Below are 15,984 nucleotides of genomic sequence, written 5' to 3'. Positions count from 1 at the left end.
AATCTTTGTCCAGAAATTAATACTTAACTAGAACAGGGGAAAAGCTGATCCATTTGGGTCTTCCTAGGTTTAGAAAAAGAAAACTTCTTTTGAACATTGAAAAAGGTGGTTATTTTCTTTGCATGAAGAATAGTAATTCTGGCTCATAATAATTCCTAAGTGAGAAATGAGGTCTTGTGATTTTGAAGAAAACCCGATGGACAGTAAATTAATGTTTTCTTGTGAGACGATCTAGTCACATTTTCCCTCAGATTTAAGTGGTAGCATTATCGTGAAGAGTTATAAAATTTCTTATTCAATTACAGGGCTCTTTGTTTTCTTAGTTCATCATTTTTATAGCTATGAATTTATATAAATACATTATCTGGAGATACGTAGTCATGCAACTAATTTTGTTTTTGTTGTTGTTGTTGGGTTTTAATTGGTAACTGAAAGAATTTAGGGATGAAAATCATTAAAAAATAAACAGCATGACATACCCAATCTCATAATAGAGATTCACAGCACAAGCATGTTTGAGGGCTCATGTAAGAGATAACATTTTGGTCACTGTAGAATTATCTTTCACTAAATAATGAGAATCTTAAGTCTAACGCCTGAACTTTTTCTCTCAGAATTCTCTCTAGACTCTCAAACCCATAAACATCTTTCCTTCTTCTGAACTTCCATGACACTCACTCTCTCTTCAGTGTAGCATTGGTTCCTTATCATTCCCTTCCTGAAGGATAAATGGCTGTTGTTTATATATATACTGTTATTATCTTGCTGGGGTATAAGGTCTCCAAGATGGGGATGGTGATTCACATTCCTCTGTATCCTCTAGTACAACCTACCACATGGTAGGCCTTCAGGAAATAGACATTAAGGAGATATTTAATCAACTAGATACCACATTGTGTAACTCAAGCTAAAAACTTTCATTAGAGAACATTATTTAAACAGTCTGTCAGTCTACATTGAATCAAATGGGTGATTTCAAAGTTCCATTTCACATTAACTGTTTACATGCAAATATATCTGATTAAATGCATCAGGGAAATCAGATTTAAATCAAACAATTGTATTAACTGTAAAAACAATGTTGACACATATGGGCCATGTCTTCTATTTTATTTATGTATTTTTTCTCAGTATCCAGTACATTCCTAGGAAAAGCCCAATAAATGCTGTGTGATGTTGAATGTGTATCATCTCTATATGACTACAGCTTTGCAAATGTTGTTTTATTATTGTTTCCACAGATATATTTTGATAGGTTTCTATATCTCTTCTTCATACTCTATTTTTAATAAATAATTTGAAGTCAGAAAAAATCATTTGTCCCCAGCTAATGTAGGAAAGTAAGAACAAAATATCTCTTTTTTGATAAGTAAGCCACACTTTCAATATGCCATTAACCTCCACTTCTTCTCTTTCTTTTGGGACTTTCTCCTGGTTTTTAGAGAGTTGTATGAATATGGCTGGTGGATCTAGAAGTTAAGTTTTGCCAATTATACAATGTTTAACAATTTCAAATTTTCTCTGGCATCTGGAATTAAAATAGAAGCTCCAAATAGTATTTTCATGCCTATTTCATATCACTTCTATACTAATACTTCCCAAACTCGCCTTTCACAAGTGACGAACACACTGGCCTTGATAGAGAGCTTTCACCCTCTGGGACTTTGCCAAGCTATGAATATCTATGGTAGACAATGGATTTTGTGTGGTAAACAGATTTCAAATGCAAAGTTTGTGTCAAATTTCCTTGGAAGTTTTGTAACATTATAAAACAGAAACTCATACACGGAAAGGCAATTGTCTTCTTACATAAGGCAGCTCTCTGTCTAGCTCCAAACTATTTCATTTGCATCCAGTAAAAAATCCATGGTGAAGGCTGAGCATGTTGAGCAGTAAGAGCTTGACCTAATAGATACTAGGCTCACAGTCAAGCAGCACCAGCCTTGGACAAAGGCAGTGATCACACCAGGCCTTGTGGTCTGTTGGGGCTCAAGGCTTGGAGCCCTCTCTTCAACCCAACTAGTTCTGCTGAGAGAAGGACAATGATTAGCATTTCCAAATCAAAGACACTTCGAGTGTATGGCAGTTTGCTGGGTTTAAGTCACAAGTTACTACAAAGCTAAAAATTAGGCCCTGGCCACACCAATCAAGGTGGTACCATGCTAGTATTTTCCAAATTTATTGACAATGAAATACTGTAAAAATTTTAGTGCTTGTGTATGTTTGCAGTCAAATGCTCTACCACTGAGCTACACCCCCTCGTGTGTGTTTGGATAAAGGTACACAGTAAAGAAATGACTTCATATACACCTTAAACTTACACATGTTTTATATGTCAATTATATCTCAATGAAAAAATTAAAATTTAAAATCTAAAAATTTGAAACAGAAATGACCTCACAAATGAATGGAATTCTGTAAGAAATGATTAAAATTAGATCTGTGGCTTTAAAAACCTATATCCAGACTCTAATAACAATAATAAGAAATTAGAAAAATTAAAGTATTTCAATTGTGAGTGTAGAATAAGAACAATATATGAAGTTAAAGGAAACATACATTTTATAATTTTGTTAGAAAACATTTCACAAAAAAACCCCCAACATTTTAAATTGGTAAATTGATTCCTTTTTAAATGACCAAGTACTTATTTAATAATAGAAATAATATTCTTGATTCATACTTCAAATATATTTCAAGACTTTGTTTTTATGGTATGAAGTTTGAAAAATAAAAATCACTTACACAGCTCTATTGAAGAAAAGAGAAGAACATGAACATTATGTTTCAATAGTTAGGCATCTTGAATTATGCTGCTTTGCCTCTCCAGTCCAGATATCATTTTAGAAGCCCAGAGCCCAACAGCCAACTGCTTCTCCAGGGCTCCATTTGGATTTCTCATGGGAATCTCAAATTCAGCACGTGCCAGCTGACATCCTTGTGCCTTCACCCTGCACACCTGCTCACTGTGTCTCTGGGGCAGCTTCCCCAGGTAAATGGCACCACTAGCTGCTCAAGCCAGAAAACTGGACTAGTTCTGACCTGTTCTTCATCTGTCCTGAAGTCCACTTAGTCCCCAAGCCCTGTCACTTGTACTTGACGAATAGCTCATGCATCCATCCTCTTCCCCCTGCTCCCTTGGTCTGCTTCGCCATCTGGCCTCAGCTCCCCTCTCTTGCCTTATTCACCTCCACTCCTCCCACCTGTTCTCAGGTCACATTGAATCATTCTTAGTTCTCCCAGTATGCAATTTTCTTCTGTCCAGGACTTTCTCTGACCTAGCAAAGAATGTTGTTGCCTAGCCTGGAGCACCTTCACACACTTGCTCACTTAGCTACTCCCCACTCCTTCAAGTCTCAACATAGATACTACTGTTTTCAAGAAGCCTTCTTTTGGCATCCCATATTCACCTGTATATCTTCTAGAAAACCTAGCACATGCTAGGCCCTCAATAAATATGCTCTGAGATATTTGATCAACTAGGTACCACACTGGATAGTTTAGACTAAAAAATGTCATTTTCCTTCTGTTCTTCCTCTGTTCTCCCATATCTCCCCCATTATTGTGCATTTGTTTTAAAGGTCTATTGACTTATCTGTTCCGATTGGATTGTTAGCAAGGACCTCTTAATTACCTATCAAAGACTGTGGCACCAATTAGGTGCCATAAATATGAATGAACTAACATATAGTCCATCAAAATCCCTGAATCTATTACCCTGCCCCACTTTTTTTTTAAAGATTTTATTTATTTATTTGAGAGAGAGAGAAAGAGAGCATGAGCAGGGGGAGGGGCAGAGGGAGAAGCAGACTTCTTGCTGAGCAGAGAGCCTGACTTGGGGCTTGATGCCAGGACCCCGGGATCATGACCTGAGCAGAAGGCAGACACTCAGTCCATTGAGCCACCCAGGCACCCCTCCCTCCCACATTCTTGCAGACTTTCTTTCCTCAATTTGAAGCTTTGAGAAAATTTCCCATGAATTAATAATCCTGATTTCACTTAGTTTTGTGATTAAACTTTCTCATATCTATCTACTCTACCAAGATGATTCTTAATTTTATTTTATATATTTATTTATTTTTAATTTTTCAAATTTAAATTCAATTAATTAACATATAATGTATTAATAGTTTCAGAGGTAGAGGTCAGTGATTCATCAGTCTTATATAACACCCTGTGCTCATTACATCACGTGTCCTCCTTAATGTCCATCACCCAGTTACCCCATCCCCCTACCTCCTCCCCTCTAGCAACCCTCAGTTTGTTTCCTATGATTAAGAGTCTCTTATGGTTTGTCTCCCTCTCTGATTTCATCTTGTTTTATTTTTTCCTCTCTTCCCCTATGATCCTCGGTTTTGTTTGGTAAATTCCACACGTGTTTCTCTGATTGGCTTATTTCGCTTAGCATAATACTCTCTAGTTCCATCCACATCGTTGCAAATGGCAGGATTTCATTTTTTTTGATAGCTGAGTAGTATTCCATTGTATATATATACACAACATCTGTATCCATTCATCTGTTGATGGACATCTGGGCTCTTTCCATATTTTGGCTATTGTGGACATTGCTGCTATAAACATTGGGATGCAGGTGCCCCTTCAGATCACTACATTTGTATCATTGGGGTAAATACCCCAATTTGCAATTGCTGGGTCATAGGGTAGCTCTATTTCAACTCCCTGAGGAACCTCCATACTGTTTTCCAGAGTGGCTGTACAGCTTGCATTCCTACCAACAGTGTAAGAGGGTTCCCCTTTCTCCATATCCTCGCCAACATCTGTCATTTCCTGACTTGTTAATTTTAGCCATACTGACTGGTGTGAAGTGTTATCTCATGGTGGTTTTGATTTGTATTTCCTGATGCCAAGTGCCATTCTTCGACATGTGGCTGTCCAATTTTCCCCAACACCATTTGTTGTTTTTTCATTGGATATTAGTTCCTACTTTGTCAAAGATTAGTTGACCATAGAGTTGAGGGTCCCTTTCTGGGTCCTCTGTTCTGTTCCATTGATCTGTGTGTCCGTTTTTGTGCCAGTACCATGCTGTCTTGATGATTACATAATACAGCTTGAAGTTTTGCATTGTGATGCCACCAGCTTTGGTTTTCTTTTTCAACATTCCTTTGGCTATTCGGGGTCTTTTTTGTTCCATACAAATTTTAGGATTATTTGTTCCAGCTCTGTGAAAAAGTTGATGGTATTTTGATAGGGATTGCGATGAATGTGTAGATTGCTCTAGGTAGCACAGACATTTTAACAATATTTTTTCTTCCAATCCATGAGCATGGAACAGTTTTCTATTTCTTTGTGTCTTCTTCAATTTCTTTCATGAGTGTTCTATAGTTTTCTGACTACAGATCCTTTGCCTCTTTTTTTCTTTTTCTCTTTTTTTCTCTTTTAATTTTCATTTTTACATTTGCATTCTATCTTTTCATTGTACTTAATTTTATTTTTGTACATATATAAGTTTTTCTTTCTTTTCAGTTTTGGGATCTAGTTTTCTAACAGACCAAAATACACACAGGATCCAGTGTATTGCTCTATTCTGTTCACCTGTCTGATTATATCCTCTCTTTTTTTTTTAAACATATATTTTTTTTCATTTTTGGGTCTCTTCTGATTTGTCTAGTGTATATTTCTCTGGGGTCGTTGTTGCCATTTTAGCTTTTGTTCTCTCATTCATCTATTCCTCTCTGGACAGAATGACAAGACAGAAAAACTCACCTCAAAAAAGAGAATAAGAGGAAATACTGACTGCCAGGGACCTAATCAGTATGGACATAAGTAAGATGTCAGAACTAGAGTTCAGAATAATGATTATAAAGATACTAGCTAGGCTTGAAAAAAGCATAGAAGACACTATAGAATCCCTTTCTGGAGAAATAAAAGAACTAAAATCTAATCAAGTCAAAATCAAAAAAGCTATTAATGAAATGCAATAAAGATGGAGACTCTAACACCTAGGATAAATGAGGCAGAAGAGAAAATTAGTGATATAGAAGAGAAAATGATGGAGAATAAAGAAGCTGAGAAAAAGAGAGAGAAACAACTACTGGATCATGAGGGGAGAATTCAAGAGATAAGTGATACCATAAAGTGAAACAATATTAGAATAATGGGGATCCCAGAAGAAGAGGAAAGACAGAGAGGAGGACAGAAGGTATATTGGAGTGAATTATAGTGGAGAATGTCCCTAATTTGGGGAAGGAAACAGGCATTTAAGTACAGGAGGCAGAGAGAACCTCCTTCAAAATCAATAAAAATAGGTCAACACCCTGATATATAATAGTTAGACTTACACATCTCAGAGACAAAGAGAAAATCCTAAAAGCAGCTCAGGACAAGAGGTCTATAACCTACATGGGCAGAACATTAGACTGGCAGCAGACCTATCCACAAAGACCTGGTAGGCCAGAAAGGATGGCATGATATAATCAGGGTGCTAAATGAGAAAAGTATGCAGCCAAGAATACTTTATCCAGCTAGGAAGTCATTGAAAATAGAAGAAGAGATAAAAAGCTTCTGGGACAAACAGAAATTAAAAGAATTTGTGATCACCAAACCCGCCCTACAAGAAATATTAAAAGGGATCCTTTAAGTGAAGAGAGAGCTCAAAAGTAACATAGACCAGAAAGGAACAGAGACATTAAACAGGAACAGTGACTGTACAGGTAATACAATGGCACTAAATTCATATCTTTTAATAGTTACTCTGAATGTAAATGGGCTAAATGCCCCAATCAAAAGACACAGGGTATCAGATTGGATATTTTATTTATTTTTTTAAGATTTATTAATTTATTTGAGAGAGAGAGAGAGCATGAGTGGAGAGAGGGGCGGAGGGACAGAGAAACTTAAGCAGAGTCAGCACTCAGCTCGGAGCTCAATCTCATGACTCTGAGATCACCACTGGAGCCAAAACCAAGAGTTGGAGGCTTAACCAACTTTGCCACCCAGGCACCCCAATGATTCTTAATTTTAATCAAGGCTCTCCCCATGGGACTAGGAGCCACACTCTGTTGCATTTCTTTAGTGAATCTGCTGTTAGATATTCAGTCTTTTTCATCATAAATTTAATTAAGGAATATATCCAAAAGCCCTAGGCCCTGTGTCATTCCTGGAAAATGTGAGTCCATGTTGCTTCTCCATGTAGGGAAGTTGTATTCAGACCTGGTCCTCTTCTGCCACTTGGCTCCCCTTCCACAACTTCTCAGCTAAATCTGCAGCTGTGGACTTCTGGTCTTTTTTCCCTCATACCATGTAATTGGCTTGAACTTGGCTTCTTGTCTATGCCCTTGCCTCCTGGCCTAGAGCTGAGATGTACCCGCTGCTTGTCTCTTCCCAATTCTCGCATGCTTGGGGCTGCATGCGCAATTGCCATTATCATTGCCTTCGCGAGTGCTCTCACTTCCCAGAGTGGCTTCCTATTAGCTGACCCATCTGAGCAGCCAGGGAAGGGAAGGCATTCGTCATTTCAAAGCCTTTTCTATTTGTAATAGGGTTGCAAATTTAATAACCATTTTTCTCATAACTGATTTACTCTTTCTCACCTACTACATAGTATGTTTTAAATTTACAGTCACTATACCTGAATTTATGGTGGTTTAATCAGTCTTTTTTGGGCATGTCAGTCCCTTTTGGGCAAATGCTAATTATATGAGATTTTCTCTTCTTCCCCTTTCTCAACTCTAAGATACTGTTATGACATCATGTGAGGGGGTGTTGGTGGGGAAAAGAGAGATGAGAAGGGGCTTTGGATTCAGATGGTGACCGCAGCGGACTCTCACTGGTCTCTATAGTTGAGTGCTTGGTCTGGTCCCTGAAATTGTGACTGCTGGCACAAAAGACCCTTCTGCCCTGTGGGTCATTGTATGGGTCCCCCCCACTGGACTGTTTCCCTCTTTGCCTTGCCTCTGGATCTTGTTAGTCTACTGGGTTTTTCTAGATCTTTGCTTTCCCCACCCGGGCACACAGGCATTTCTGAATCCCCTGCTCACTGCACACAGACCCGGAGAGCCAAGTGATCAGGCTCTTAGTTCCAGACAAATTCTCTCCACCAAATGCCATTGCTGGGCACACACACCACATCTTCTCCCAACGTTCTATAGAGGGAGCAAAGCAAAGACCCTCTGCCTTCAGAATTCTCCAACATATTTAAGGCACTACCCCTTTTGGAAGGGCTTTTGCCTGGGTTTTACTTTTTACCCCTGTCTGTCTTCTCTTTGCTGCAGATCTCCCCTAGGCCAAAAGAGATAACCTGACCTCTCCTTCCCTTCTCCATGATTTTCCCAAGTTACAAGGTCCTCCCTCAGGTATTATTTTGAATTCTGTCTATCCTGGGGTATTGATAACTTCCACAGATAAAGTCAATATGGAGCTTAAAAAATTTAGAAAATTTCATAGTCTTTTTTTGTGTGTGTGTTTAACTTTTTATTTTAGTAAAATGAGAATATGCATAGTCTTTTGATAAAGACCAGATTTCATGGTTATTTTCTTGCTGCAAACTCAAAACCCCTGCTTTGGATATTAAAAGCTGATTATTAAAACCCTCTATTTTTGCATTCCAGCTATAATATAATCCTAATGCCTTGGGCAGAATGAGCAAAGGTCACACATTAAGAAATGCAAAGGAGAAAAACTCATTAATATATATCAAAATATTCCCATTACAGTATTGATTCAGAGAAAACATATTAACTATAGCAAAATTCCACTAATTTGGACTGGAGGGTGAACTCAGTCTGAATTAACAAAATGTTTAAATTATTGACTATTACTAAAAAAATGTAATATTAAATTATGTAGAAAGAAAATAAAATACTATTAAAGATAAGAAAGGGACAACTATTACTAAACATTTAGAAGGGCTGCACTCTAGATATTTTTTGTCTGTACATATATTACACATACATGTCAATATATGTAGATATGTATATCTTTTATACATACATGTAGGGTACATATTAAGTTCTATAAACATATGAGCCAGTTTATCTTTTTTTTTTGAGAGAGAGAGCACGTGCAAGTCGGGGACAGGGGCTTAGGGAGAGAGAGAGAATTTTTTTAAATTATTTTTTATTTATTTTTTTAGAGAAAGAGAGAGTGAGCACAAGTGGGAAGGAGGGACAGAGAGAGAATCTTAAGCAGGCTGCACACTCAGCATAGAGCTTGATGTAGGGCTCGATTTCATGTCCCTGAGATCATGACTGAGCTGAAATTGAGAGTTGGACACTTAACCGACTGAGCCACCCAGGTGCCCCAAGCCAATTTATCTTAATAACTGACTTTACAGAGAAAGAAACAACACAAAAAGATCGACTTGCCTAATAGTTGGTAAGTTGTTTTGCCAGGTTTGCCTGGCTTTGGAATCCCAATGGATAACTTTTATAAACCTATTTTTAAAAAATGGGGAGCGGGGGGTCACACCTGGGTGGCTCAGTCAGTTAAGCGTCTGCCTTCGGCTCAGGTCATGATCCCAGGGTCCTGGGATTGAGCCCCCACATCAGGCTCCCTGCTCAGCAAGGAGCCTGCTTCTCCCTCTCCCACTCCCACTGCCCCTGCTTGTCCTCTCTCTCTCATTCTCTTTGTCAAATAAATAAATCTTTAAAAAAATGAATTCTATGAAGATAACTTTAACCAGTATATGAAAAAATGTAATTAATATATTTTGTATAGAAATGACAATCCTTGAAAATGTTTTATTCTTCTAATATATTATGGTGACACATGGTAGCTGCACTTGTGAGCACAGCATAAAGTATAGATAAATCAAATCACTATGTTGTACACCTGAAACAAATGTAACATTGTGTGTCAACTATACTCAAATCAAGAATTTTTTTGGATGCTTTATTTTTCTAGTATTAGATTAACATTTTTGATTGTTTATTTTCTTAAGAAACACTTTGTAAATTTTCCAATGAAAATTTTACCTAGCTATTCAGAAAGTCCTCGTTAAAGGCATTCACCTTAATGAATTTTTTTTTTAAAGATTTTATTTATTTATTTGACAGAGAGAGAGACAGCGAGAGAGGGAACACAAGTAGGGGGAGAGGGAGAGGGAGAAGCAGGCTTCCCGCCGAGCAGGGAGTCCGATGTGGGGCTCGATCCCAGGATGCTGGGATCATGACCTGAGTCGAAGGCAGACGCTTAACGACTGAGCCACCCAGGCGCCCGTCACCTTAATGAATTTTTAATGTATGATTTCCACAGAACTAAACATCATTTTTCCTTATGACATTTGCCATTTCATTTACCTCCTCTAGCTACTTTATAATTATAAGATATAAAAAATTTAGTCAATTCACTCAAAATAAAAAAAAAAGTCAAAGATCACAGACACTTAACATCACTTAACCAAATAGCTACTTGAACTGATTGAATTGGCACAATAGAGAAAAAATCAAAATTTCAGACTCTAGATTTAACAATAAGATATAAAAAATAAAATATATGTGTAAATTACTTGCTTAAAATAAAAGATTTACTGTTCAATATAGGCAGAAACTGAGACTAAAAGTGACTTTTGAAAATTGAAACTATAAAAATCAAAATTTTACAACAAACTATAACAAAATAATTTAAAATTTTTGAAATAGACAAAATGGCAGTAAAAGAATGATTTAAAAATATTGTATTAAACTTAGTGCCTTGGTTTCTAATACTGTTCTCTAATGGAAGAAACGAGGGCTCCTTGGAGAAATGGCTTCCAGGATGAGGGCAGGGAACATGCATGATGAACCTGGGGTATCTTAAATGCCAGAAAGTAGGGAAATACTTAAAACACACACTCAGAATGATGGGGTATGACAAAGGGACACAGGAGCCAACTGAAAGAGCTCCTAATGGCCAAACCTGGAATAATTTGAGCAACAAAATAAAGCACTATATGATTGTATCCTAAGTATAAGATAAATATCCATGAATCATACCAATATAAATTATTGAATAAATAAATAATAAATAAATAAATAAAGGAGTAGAAAAAATTGCCAATGCAGAAGAATTCAAAATAATTTATGTACTATGCCACCTACAGGAGATGGAGCATAATTCCCTACTTCATGAACATGGGCTTCAAATAGAGCAGTCCTTCCAAAGGGAACTCTATGGAAAGGGGAGAAAAAGAGTAGCTTTATATTGGAGAAGCCTGACAAATACTACCTCAGGCAGGTGATCAAGGTTAATATTAGTAGTGATAAATCATCCGTATAGTATGTACCTTTGATGTGATAGGATGAAAATGACACTTTACTTCTGTGGTCTTCACTTCCAAAGTCCTTAATCCTAGATCAATCATGAGAAAGACATCAAACAAATCCCAAGTTGGGGACATTCTACAAAATAATGCACCAGTACTCCTCAAAACTGCAAGGGTCATCAAAAACAAGGAAATTCTGAGAAATTGTCATAGCCGAGAGGAGCCTAAGGAGATACGACTACTAAATGCAATATAGTACCTTGGATGAGATCCTAGAACAGGAAGAGAACATCAGGTAAGAACTAAGAGCATCTAAGTAAAGTATGGGTATTAGTTAATAATGGCATATCCATATTTGTTTATTAATTATAATAATGAATCATTTTCATTTAAGATATTAATAATGGGGGGGATAGGTGAAACAGGTGATGGGGATTAAAGAATGCACTTACCATGATGATAACTGAGTACTGTATAGAACTGTTGAATCACTATACTGTATACCTGAAACTAATATAACAGTGTATGCTAACTATACTGGAATTTAAAAATAATAAATAAAGATAATAATAGGGGAAACTGGGTGTGAACTCTCTGTACAATCTTCACATTTTTCTGAAAATCAAACTATTCTTCAAAGAAGTTTATTTTAAAAAAGAAGCTACATGTGGATATTATATTGGACAGCACAGTTCTATACTAATAGTCAGGAAACACATAAGACTGAAAAACATATTAAATTATGCTACAGGATGCACTCAGTAAAATCTAGCCTGTAGAAAAGACCACAGGACAAATGACCCAGTTTCTTTAACAAATATATTGTGGGAGGAAAATAGAGAAAGCTGAAGTTTAAATTGAATTAAGAGACACAACCAATCACGACGTGTGGACCTTACTTGAAAATGGATTGAAACAAACTGCAAAAAAATGATAATATTATGAAACAGTTGGAATATTGAACACACACTGAATATTTGATGATCCTAAGGAATTACTGTTAATTTTCAGTGTGATTATGCTATTGTGGTTATTTTTTCAATATCCTTACCTTTAGAGATACATATTGAAATATTTAAGGATTAAATTATGTAATCTCTGATGTTCATGCCAAAATAATATGGGATACGGGAGGATTGGGGGGGTACAGGTGAAGCAATATTGACAATGAATTTTTAATTGTTGAGGCTAGGTTAGGTATATGCGAATTCTTTATTTTATCCTATATGCTTATACACATGTTCAAAATTTCCCATAATAAAAAGTTAAATGAAATAAAAACTACAAAGGGAAAATAACTGTCTAATAAGCCTTACTGTATAGTACTCTATTTCTAAATAGTAAAGTGTTTTCCACCTACACATCACCAATACTCAAAATAGCAGCTTCAAGATAGAAAGTGACATTTAAGCTGTGTCTACAGGAAGCCAAAAACCTACTGGTTGATTTGATTAATTCAGACAAAGAGCTAGTCAGTTTAGAAGAGGGGAAAAAAGAAAAATCAAACTGTTCATTTTGTTGAGTTTACTGAATAATGCCTGGTATAGTGCTATGTACATAATAAGTGATTAATATTTGCTGGTTAATAAATCAGTGAATTAAACATTTGTCCTGGCACCTTAATGAAGACACAATGCGACTGTGAACAGCAATTGCAAGAGAACTCAGAAACAAGGGTAAAAGGCTAGTTCTGGGCAAAACTATGGAGAAGGCAACATTTATTTTCCAAATATTCATGTGCAAAGAACATCATTGCAAGCACACACAGCCTAAGTTCATGACAAGAATAAGAACCGGCTTATAAAACTGTCAGTAGATTAAGTTTTGACAAAATCCTACCAAAAGTTGTTACAATAGATACTTGTGCTAAATTGGTATTTCAATGATTTATATTGTGGTATATCATGTTACCTCATTTTGTGAATCAGACAAAAATAGGTAATATTATCTGTTTTTCAGGTAGAGGATAGGCTCTGGGAGGCCTCCTAGCACTGTCAGTGCCAGAAGCAGAGGAATGGGGGCTGGAACCCAGGTGTCCTGGCACCAAGTCCAGTGCTCTTTGTAACACTTAGCTATCCCTCAAGGGGGAATACATAACATACTCTTGTTGCTTCTACTTGGATTATATTGGAAAGAAAGTGGGCATGAATAAATCTCTCTAGTTTAGGAACACAAATAACCTTCTCTTTTGCCAATCTCTAGTATTTAAACAGTGTCAGTAAACTGGTGCTTCTTTTTAATGACTGTATATTATAAATAGTCAATATTCTGGGCAACGTAATGCTCCATTAATATTACATTCTGTTTGTTCAGTGATGCACAGCTGAAATCCAGAAATTAAGCTCTGTGAGGATGGTAAACACTCTTCTCAACATTAAATCCTTTGATGTTGAAAAGAATATGTATTGAAGTATATTAAAATATTATGTAACAACTTTATAATATCAATGAACACAAAGCTCATCATTCTGCTCCATTATTTGGCAAATGGCTTTATTCTTTCACAGTATCTTCCTATAGGAGGACTTCTATTCCTCCTCAGTAGATTTAGTCCATTTATTTTTCACAGCTTCACTGCTGCTTGATTTCATTTTCCTGCCTATTATATGTGCAGAGAAAACCATTTATAATAGCTTATGTGTGACTGTTTCTCACCTCCAGTCAATGACCATTTCCATTCAAACTATTTTAAACAACGTCTTGGAATCAGTCCATTCCTTGCCTTTGCATATATTCTATATCTTTTTCCAACTTTCCCAAATGACTCACTTTTTGCCTTTGTTTTTAATTAGAGGTTCCTCTTACGGTTTCTTCCTGAGTATCCCCTTTGGAGGTAGACAGATATTGTTTTGCACAGCAGAATGTCCAGCTGAGAACAAAAATACAGACATGCATTTGTTGCAACAATGTTTAAGTGGGTTTAATCAGAATGCAGTTTAACAGTTCAAATATGTCCATATTTCAAGGACCACAGAAGAACTTAACATTATATGCTCTCTGTTTCAGCAGTATGAACAAACCAAATTGTCAAACACTGAACAAGTAGAAGATGAATGTACTTCCAAAATCATTTCCCTGAACCGATGCAAACAGCTTGATCACACTGGAGAATGTGACCCATTGAGTTGCCGAAATGTATTTTCCTGCTTTACCTCATGCAGAATAATCAAACTAAGAGTTTTCTGAAATGTCACTTCACAAACACACTGAAGAAACTGGAGGAGATAAACTGGGATTTCAGGGTTGGAGATAATTCCTGTTGGGCCACGGCAGAGGGGCAGTGTATGTACCTGGGAGAGCGCTAGAAACTCGGGTGAGGGTCAAAGACCAGGACTTGGTGCTGAGCGTCAGGGAATTGATCTTCCTAGAGCATCCACACCAGGGAATTAAGATACCATCTGCATAGGGGCACCTGGGTGGCTCAGTCGTTGAGCGTCTGCCTTCGGCTCAGGTCATAATCCCAGGGTCCTGGGATCGAGCCCTGCATCAGGCTCCCTGCATCAGGCTCCCTGCTTCTCCCTCTCCCACTCCCCCTGCTTGTGTTCCCTCCCTCACTGTCTCTTTCTCTGTCAAATAAACAAATAAAACAATCTTTAAAAAAAAAAAGATACCATCCGCATATGTCATCAGGTGGCTCACTTCCCTGCTTCACCAGGTATATTAGTTTTTTATTGTTGCAGTAACAAATTGCCACAAAATTAGTGGATTAAAGCAACACAAATTTATTATCTTACAGTTCCGTAGGTCAGAAGTCCAGTAAGGGTCTCACCAGATTAACACCAATGTGTCAGTAGGGCTGTGTCTGCCTTTGGAGGCTAGAACGGCAGGGAGAGTCTCTCTCACAACAAGTATCCCTGACTCTTTTGGCATCACATCTCTTTCTCTGACCACCATTCGGAAAGGGTCTCTGCTTTTAAGGATTCGTGTGATTAGATGGGGCTCATCTGGATATTCCAGGGTAATTTCTCCTCTCAAGGTCCGTAACCTTAATCATATCTGCAAAGTACCTTTTGTCATATAATGTAACATATTCACAGGTTTTGGGGAACAGGAAGTAGATTTCTTTGGGGGCCATTGTCCTACCTACCACACCAAGTGAAGAGTAGAATGATAAAAGACTTTTCTGGCATCCACCTTTCAACTTATCCTTATCTTAACCTACTGACTGGATCTGGGCCTACCACTGTACACCCCAACATATTCTAACCCTACACTCTTATTATCCCTTAGTTTTAGCTCACCAGGCTTGAAAACCATATCATCTGTAATTTCCCCCATGATTCTCAACAATATCTAGGATGTGGAAAATTTATAAGAAACAAATTGCTTATAAATAAATTTATAAGAAATAAATTATAAGAAATAAATAAAAATGTATAAGAAATAAATTGCTCAACTGGAAAAAATATGTGTTAATTAATTCTCAGTAACAATCTTGCATCTACACATCAGCTATCTCCTGAGGTGGGGGAGAGGCAAGATTTTTTTTCTAAAATTAAACATACTCATTAAAAGAGTGCCATGAGATGGTCATAATATATTTAACAATAGCATCCAGTTAGGATTCTCTGAATAAATAAAACTGAATAGATGGGTTTCTTCAGAGGAGGACATTCAGAGAATTCCCACCTTCCTTTTGGTCTATGCTCTAGGTAGCCTCAGGTGGACAGATTATTGTATTGTGTTCTTAGATCCAAATGAATAAACATTATTTGTCTATTAAAAATTATGGTATTTTATTTTTAAAGAACTGTGCTAGGGGCACCTGGCTGACTCAGAACATT

General features: G+C 37.0%; 1 long non-coding RNA gene across 1 annotated transcript in view; it reads left to right on the top strand.

The window, feature by feature from the left end:
* The window catches only part of LOC118529375 (uncharacterized), a 36,050-nt gene extending 20,558 nt beyond the window's left edge, over nt 1-15,492 (top strand). The window contains exons 2-4 of the long non-coding RNA XR_004914083.2: nt 8,232-8,312; nt 11,278-11,495; nt 14,207-15,492. This is a non-coding gene — a long non-coding RNA (uncharacterized LOC118529375). The remainder of the gene's footprint in view (nt 1-8,231; nt 8,313-11,277; nt 11,496-14,206) is intronic.
* Nucleotides 15,493-15,984: the final 492 nt, after the last annotated feature.

Source organism: Halichoerus grypus, chromosome 9, assembly GCF_964656455.1.
Source record: "Halichoerus grypus chromosome 9, mHalGry1.hap1.1, whole genome shotgun sequence".
NCBI lineage: Eukaryota > Metazoa > Chordata > Mammalia > Carnivora > Phocidae > Halichoerus > Halichoerus grypus.
The sequence above is the reverse complement of the archived record's forward strand: the minus strand, read 5'-3'. Positions and strand labels throughout refer to the sequence as shown.